Raw genomic sequence first — 7,927 nt, forward strand, 5'->3', positions numbered from 1 at the left:
TACTTCTCATAAAGAAGCATTTTGCCTCATCAACTTCAGAGTATAGGTTCACTGCTTTGAAACGTTGTTGAAATGTAAGAGACTACAAGCAATTCTAGTAATCAGTATGCAATTGTTACACCAAAATGCATGAGTTTTTCCATGATTCCTCTTTCTAGTAATAATTAATTACCTAGTGGGTTTATTTATTTAGAGTTTTGAGGATTGCAAGTATGTTTCTTTTTGTAAATAGATACTAATTCTTTTATTCAAGTGGACATAGAGAATGAACATTCCCTTAGTTTTTAAATTTTATTGTAAATGGATTCCAGATTAGCATTTGCCTTATCCATGTATATGTGGCTGTCATCAGGAGGTCATCAGGAGGTCATCAGGAGGCCATCAGGAGGTCATCAGGAGGAGGTGAACAGCTGTTTACCATAGTAGTAACAGTGCCAATGGTAATAATATTAACTCTTTAATTTAATATCCACTATGTGCCTTTTTCTATGCTAGACATTTTCTATTTATATGATCATATTTAACATTTTATGTGTAATTTTACACTAGCTTTCTACTTTTTCTGAGTCTGATCTTCCCAAAGGTATCTTACCACAACAAGTACTGGAGTAAGAACTATTTTAAATGCCAGTTTTATACATGTCTCAAATTCCTCTGGCTTAAACATTCTGTTATTCTATCTCTTTAGAATAAATATATTTTTATTAAAGAACTCTCTTTTTAATAAATGATTTTTTTTTCTAATTTCCTCTTCCTCTTTTTTCTCCCTCTGGTGGTGTGTGGGTCTACCAGGTGCCTACCCTCCCCCGTAACTATGCCCAAGGGAGCCTATTCCAGTCATTAATGCTGCATAACAAGTCACTCTAAAATGTGGTGAGTAAAGGAACAGCGACTGTGTTGTGTCTCATAGCTTCTGTGCTTTGAAGTTGGAGGAGCTCCTCTGGCTTGTGGTTTCCCAATGAATTGCCCACAGGTTGTGGCTGAAGCTGAGCCCACAGGAAAGGCAAGGCTACGTCCTGGCCAGGTACCCAGGCACCTCTATGTGATCCCTGGGTTAGTTAGGGCTTCCTCCCCAGCTAATGGGGAGGCTGCGTGAAGGCAGAAATCTGTTTCCGTGAAAACCAAGCTCTTCAAAAGCAAGTATCCCCATAGTCATCACCTTTCTGGACCCAGCCTAGGGAAGCACACAAGTTACTTCTGCTGCACTGTCCAGATTGCAGGCAAGTTACAAGCTCACTCATATTCCAAGGAAGGGAACATAATTCAGAATGCTCAGGGCAAATATTGTCAAGATCCCTTTGCAAGAGCGTGTGGAATGGGAAATATCCCTGCGGCCACTTTCGGATAATACAATCTGCCTTAGGGTCTGTGGTCGTTGGTGACCTGAGCCGCAGAGGCTGCTCTTCTCGGTAGATTGGGCTGTGGTGATGTGCCACTGATCCTGTCTGGCCTCTGCCTCTGGCTCCCACGTTCCTCTATTCCACAGGCTCCTGGTCCTACCCTGAGGGCTCACTGTCCTCTCAGCACCCCTGCTTTGATCACCAGGGCACATGGAACCCCACACATTCTACCCACACTATGGACAACTAGGAGTGTCATCTCAGGCTAACAGGTGTGTCCTGCCAATCCAAAGGAGGGGTTTCTGTTATTATGAGGGAAAGAGGTTTAACCGCCCAATGGGTTTTTCCTGCTTGCTGCACAAATACAGACCACGTTATTACAGTGAAGAAAGAGTTTAATTGATGCCAGGCCATGTGGGACATGGAGTTATTAAATCAATCTCTTTGAAGGCTCTCATAGGTTCAGGGTTTTTCAAAGGCAGTTTAGGAGAAGGTGCAGCAGTGGCTAGGAAATGGGTGTTTGCTGCTGATTGGTTGGGATGGAGATGAACTCATAAGTGGTTGAAGCTGTCTCGTGAGCAGAATTGCTCCTGAGTGGTGGGTGCTATACAGGTGGTTTGGCAGGTCCAGGTGCAGCCATCAGTGTCAGAGATGCAAAAAACCTAAAAAGCGATTTCAAAAGTCCAGTCTACTATAGAGATATTATCTGCAGGAATAATTGGGGGAGTTGTTTATCTTGTGACCAGTCTATACCTTAGCAGAATTTAAGCTCTTTTTCTCCCCCTAGCCCAGCGGTCTCTCATTAGCTTTACAAAGATGGTTGAGTTCTGAGGAAGGGCTGTTATCACTTAAACTATAACCTAAATGTCTTCCAAATGTACCTAGGCCCAAGCCCAGGAATAATTAAGGCAACTTGAAAGCTAGAGGCAAAAAGAGGCACTGGCAAGATCAGACCTCCCCTACTGCCTTAATTTTCTCATGGACATAATTTTTTCGAAGGCCATTTCAGAGGCCGTCTAGCCTTGGATGGCTCAGAAACCTTCATGACTCTGTGGAGGGTTCCATATCCTCTGTCATTAGAGAGACCCTGTGATGGGAGGAACAGGGAAATAAATTTTGCTTTTTTTCTTCTCACTCTTCCTTACATATGTCCGCATTTGCAAACAAGATTAAACCTATGATTATTAACACATAATAAAACATCATATGTATTCATTCATCCAATGGATAGAATTCATTGAGCACTGGTCAGTGGCAGGCTCTGTCCCCAAGAAGCCTGCATGTGAATGAAAAAGACTGATGTGGGAAGGATGGACATAGTAAACAAGTAATTAAAGGCCATGGGAAGGGATGAGGAGACAGAGCACAACAGAGGGTGACATTTTGGAGACAGTGGTGAGTAGAACCTCTTCAAAAAGGTGATTGTGAGCAGAGATCTCAGAAAGTTCCAAAGCAAATTGTGTGTAGACCTGGAGGAAGAGCACTTGAGGCAGAGTGCAAGGCCCTGCTCTGAAAACACAGGGGCAGGTTGCTAGAAGAAAGTCAGTTCCTGCTCTGAAAACACAGGGGCAGGCTGCTAGAAGAAAGTCAGTTGGAAACAGCTCAGACTGATTGAGGGGGAGATGGGCAAGAGAAGATGTTTGCAGAGTTGGAGACAGCAGAGAATCCCTGATGCAGGCCACACAGGCTGCTTTCGGGAGTCGGGATTTTATTCACCGAGGAGGCATGTCATGTGTGCCATTCTCATCTCACCTTTTTCTCTAACTTGCTTCCAGGGCCTGTCTATGTGGATGTCACAGACCCAGGCCGTCCTGTTGTCGAGGCCAGGGGAAAGCTGCTCTTTACCCTCTGAAGGTTTGCTGAAAAATCAACTCATGAAAGGAGACTAACAGGAGAAAAACATTTATTTGATCATAGCGGAGCCTTCAGACTGAAGACCCAGAGATGCAGGGGAAATTCCCCTTTTTTATGCTCAGGTTCAACAACATATGGACAGCTGTGTGGAAATATGATTAAACAAAACGGGTGTGATCTAATGCTGAGACACTGAGTGGGGACACCCAGCAAGGCCTGCCACTCACGTTCCGTTTGGCCTCTGAGCAGCATCCTTCCCTCCCGGTGTGGGGCGGGGCCCTCTCTGCACCGAGTCTCATGACCTACAGTCAAACAAGGTAGGTCAGAGGGTGTCTTTGCTGCCAGTGTTGCATGGACTTGAGGGGGCAAAGCTGGAACAATATTTTAGGTTTTATGGCTGGCTTAGGGCAAAAGGGGTTCTGGTTTCTATAACCTGCTTTGGGGAAGAGGGATTCTAGTTTCTATGGCTGGCCTCAGGAGAGAATGAGACTGAGATAGGTGGGCAGGAGACAGTCAGGGAAAAACATTTGCTTCGGGGGCCTTCATTTTGGGTTATTGTTTTCTGAGTCCCAATACCATATACTACTTTTTCTTACAAATAATGAACTACAATTTTTTATACTGTCCTCTTATTGATAAAATATAGGTTCCTCATACTGTTCACGAAGCTGGTTTATTGTTATTTATGCTGAAAGTTTCTGTCTTAAAATAAGACATTGATTTATTTTCTTTTTTACTAATATTGTAAAATAATGTAGTTTCTATGACCTGGTTTTGTGGGTTCTAATTTGTCATATTTTTACTTTGTTTTCTATTTCTCCTTCCTCTGCCCACTGTTGTATAGATTTCATTTCCTTAATTCTTAATTCCCATATTGGCTTTCTCCGGTTTGAAATTAAAGCAGTATACTTTTATATTTACCCTGAAATGGTCAACATGCATGCTTATCTTTGGAAAGATTAAAGTGGCTCAATATCTTTGTCATCTTCCCAAACAATACAACTCTATACTCTTCTCATCTTCCATATTTTTGAGATGTAGAATTTAATATTCATTTTTCTAAAAGTTTCCCCAAAATTATCTTAAGGTTTCTTTTCAGTTCCAATCAATACCAATCTAAATGTAACAACTTTTACCAACCTCTATGTATACAATTACTTTGTATTTATTTCTTCTTCTGGGTTTTTCATTGTTGAAGCACATCTTTGGGGAGAGTTTTCAGCAAGCCTCTGTCAGCAGTAAACTCAGTCTTTTATATCTGAAGTTGCCTTTGTTTTTCCTTACAATGATTGCACTGACATTTACCAATGCCAAAGAAAAATCTGTTGTCTTGTTCCTTTGCAAGTCATCTGCAGTGTTTCTTTGTTTTGGATGGTTCAACTCTGTACCGCAGTGTATGTGGGAATTTGTTTTTATTCATGCTGCTTGAAACTTAGTATAAATCTTCGGCCTGAGCACTCACATCTTCCTTTAATTCCAGGAGACTCTCAACAAATTTATTTAGAAGATTGCATCTTAACCATTGTCTCAATTCCCTGCTTTGAGCTTCGAATAGATAATGACTGGAGCTTTGGCTTCTCTCCTCCACTTTTCAAATTCTCTTTCATATTTTCTATCTCTTTTCCTCACTGGTCTCTATATTCAGTCATTTCCTCTTGTTTACATCTCAGTTCACTAAGCCCGCTAATTTACTAAACCCACTAATACTTCATTCAATTTATATAATGTGTAAAATATCTGATTTTTTTAAAGCAGGACATCATATTTTTTAAGAAAGTCTTGTTCTTATTTTATATTTTTTCCCTTCTCTTTGATATTTCAAATCGCTTCAGAAGTTCACTTTTGGAGTACAGGCCTCTTGTTTTTATGCTGATGACCTCCTGTTAGGAATTCTCTCCCGTCCATATCGTATGAAATTGGACTGCATCACTTCTTGGTGTGTGCTTGGAATCCCAGTTCTGTGTGGATTACTTGGAATTCCAGTTTTATGTGGATTCTGTTGTGTCTTTGGATCACTTCTTGGCATGTGCTTAGAATCTCAGTATTGCATGGATTCCATTGGAATCCCAGTTCTGTGTGGATTCCATTGTGTCTTTGGGACAATGGGCAGTTTTTCTGGTTTCCACTTCACAGAGGAAGTACAATGGTTCAAACATTTGCCCTTTTACCAACTCTCAGGGTGGTTCTGGGCAAATTACTGAAACTCTCTAATTCTGATTTCTAATTCTCATTTCTGGTTGATTCTCTAAAGGCTTCCCTGCTTGGTCATGCTTTTCTTGGTAATTTGTCTCCTTCTTTTATTCTTTTTCCAAAGAAACCACATAAACCACTCAAAAATGGGATTGTTCTGCCTACCCTCATTTCTTTTCTACTCATTATTACATTAACTGTGAGTAAATTGAGTTCTTTAATTAAAAATCTCTAAGTCCTCACGCCTGTAATCCCAGCACTTTGGGAGGCCGAGGCGGGCAGATCACGAGGTCAGGAGATCGAGACCATCCTGGCTAACACAGTGAAACGCCGTCTCTACTAAATATACAAAAAATTAGCCGGGCGAGGTGGCGGCGCCTGTGGTCCCAGCTCCTCGGGAGGCTGAGGCAGGAGAATGGCGGGAACCCGGGGGGCGGAGCTTGCAGGGAGCCAAGATGGCGCCGCTCACTCCAGCCTGGGCCACAGAGCGAGACTCCATCTCAAAAAATAAATAAATAAATAATAAAAAATCTCTAAGTCTAGGAAATTGCAACACTGAGACTCGTTTTCCCATTAGAAACACATGGACATGGCTTCAGTGGTCTTCCCTGGCCTTTGTGAAGTTGACAGAAAATGATGTTTGGGGAAGTCTTGGCAGTTAAGTGCCTTCGTGTTTCCCGATAAGTCTCTGACTTTTCCATCACACGTCCCAATAAGAAACCTGAGTAAGAGCTACCGATGGGCCAAGTCCAGCAGCGCGTCTTAGCTGGGAACATGCTGGAAGTCTCGCCGTGAAAACCGGAAGAAGCCTCTGGGTTGATGTGGCGTCACTTCCGCAGAGCTTGAGATGAAACCGAAATGGCTCAGCCCTGGCTTTAGGTTTGGCCCTAAATGGCTTGACCCTGTTTCTAAAATATTAACCTGACCTCAGTATTTGGCATCACATCCAGCTCTACACTCAGAAATACTGAGGTCAGGTGAATAAGAAATAGATGTTGTCAGTTTTCTTATCTTATTCTTAGCTATAAACAATAGAATAGTATTTCATCCTTTAACTGAAGTATTTCAGTTATTTATATGTTCTAAATGGATGACTAATAATTCCATTTATTGGTCCCATGGCTAGAAGATTTATACCACCTAATTTGGCATATAGTGTGCACAATTTCCCTGAGATGGATAATACAAGGGAGATTGTGGAAAGCAATGAAAATACAATGCAATAAATATTAAAATGCTGCATTGTTCTATTAGTATATTAAATAATATAATTACTTGATGTATTTCTTTCCAAGTATCACTGGTACTGTAACTTGTTTTAGAATATAACTTAAATATGTTATATATATTTTTATTAAAAATAGCAATTTATGACTCAATACTCTAAGAAATATGAATTGCATCAATAGGCATTTGATTCTACATCATCTTATTACTGATTTGTGTATTGCTCTAGGAATTGTGGCATGTTTTAGTCCTATCATGTGTGGAAACAAATAATAGTTTTGAACATTTAAAGGTGTTAAAGCCAGCTCAACAAAAAAGTTGCTATCAAGAAGCATATTCTTTTCACAGTTTGAATGCGTAGCACCCAAAGAACTAGTTGCCAAAATAAAATAAAAACTGTAGGAATAATCCTGTGTAGCAAACAAGTAGCAAGAACACTTTGCTGGAAAAAAATATAACCAAGCATTGACTTTCATGTTCTACAAAACTAAAAAGGTTACTTTCAACATATTTTCCCATAGCATGAAAAAATTATTCCTTTTCTTTTATTATTTATAACTACCCTTTAGAAACTTGAAACTGGTTTTGTGAGGGTCATTCAAGAACTGCAAGAATACAAATGAATTTCTTTGCCCTTTAAAAGAAAGAGATTTGTAAAACATATTGTGGCATTGTTTGGAATCATTGGAGAAATCAAATACATTATGCATATAGATACAAAAATGGAAAAAGTTTGTTAACTATTTCCCTTAAAAATACCTAGATGAAACTTATCTACCTTTGTGTTTGACCTGTTAACACAATCACATGTAAGCCGTAAGAGAAATAAAGTCTCTTTTAAAATAAAATACAAAAAGTTCCTATGATGCTATAGTATTTTTATAAATGTTTCCCCATTTCCTATTAAACAGTTTGCTGCAAATGCCTGAAAAATAACAAATTTCCTTATCAAACAAATAAAGGCATAAACAACTTGAGTGCAATGTCTACACTGTTGTACAGAAGGGGTGGAATACGTGTGGATGAAGATTGCAAACCACAGTCTTGTGTTACTAATGGCTGGCAAAACTGAGAGCCGAACGATTTCAAATACCTCACACAGCTTCAAGTTAACTTCAGGCTGATCAGTCAGCCCTGAGGTTAATTATGGAATGAAAGTATTGGTAGAGGTTTAAAATGTACACATACCTTCATGTTGAAAGAGATACTCAAAGTTAAGAATGTTTACAATGTACAAGTAAATACACAGAGACATTTGGGGAAAAAACTGTCTCACCGTTGCTTTAATGCAGTAACAAAAGACACTGTCATACAAA

The 7,927-nt window shown here is 40.0% G+C and overlaps 1 long non-coding RNA gene across 1 annotated transcript; it reads left to right on the plus strand.

The window, feature by feature from the left end:
* Window positions 1-313: 313 nt before the first annotated feature.
* LOC135970837 (uncharacterized) lies at window positions 314-4,020 on the plus strand. Its single transcript, XR_010586691.1, has 3 exons — window positions 314-440; window positions 793-873; window positions 3,116-4,020. It is a non-coding gene; the product is annotated as an uncharacterized lncRNA (long non-coding RNA).
* The last annotated feature ends 3,907 nt before the right edge of the window (window positions 4,021-7,927 follow it).

The sequence above is a fragment of the Macaca fascicularis genome, chromosome 5 (assembly GCF_037993035.2).
Source record: "Macaca fascicularis isolate 582-1 chromosome 5, T2T-MFA8v1.1".
Lineage (NCBI taxonomy): Eukaryota > Metazoa > Chordata > Mammalia > Primates > Cercopithecidae > Macaca > Macaca fascicularis.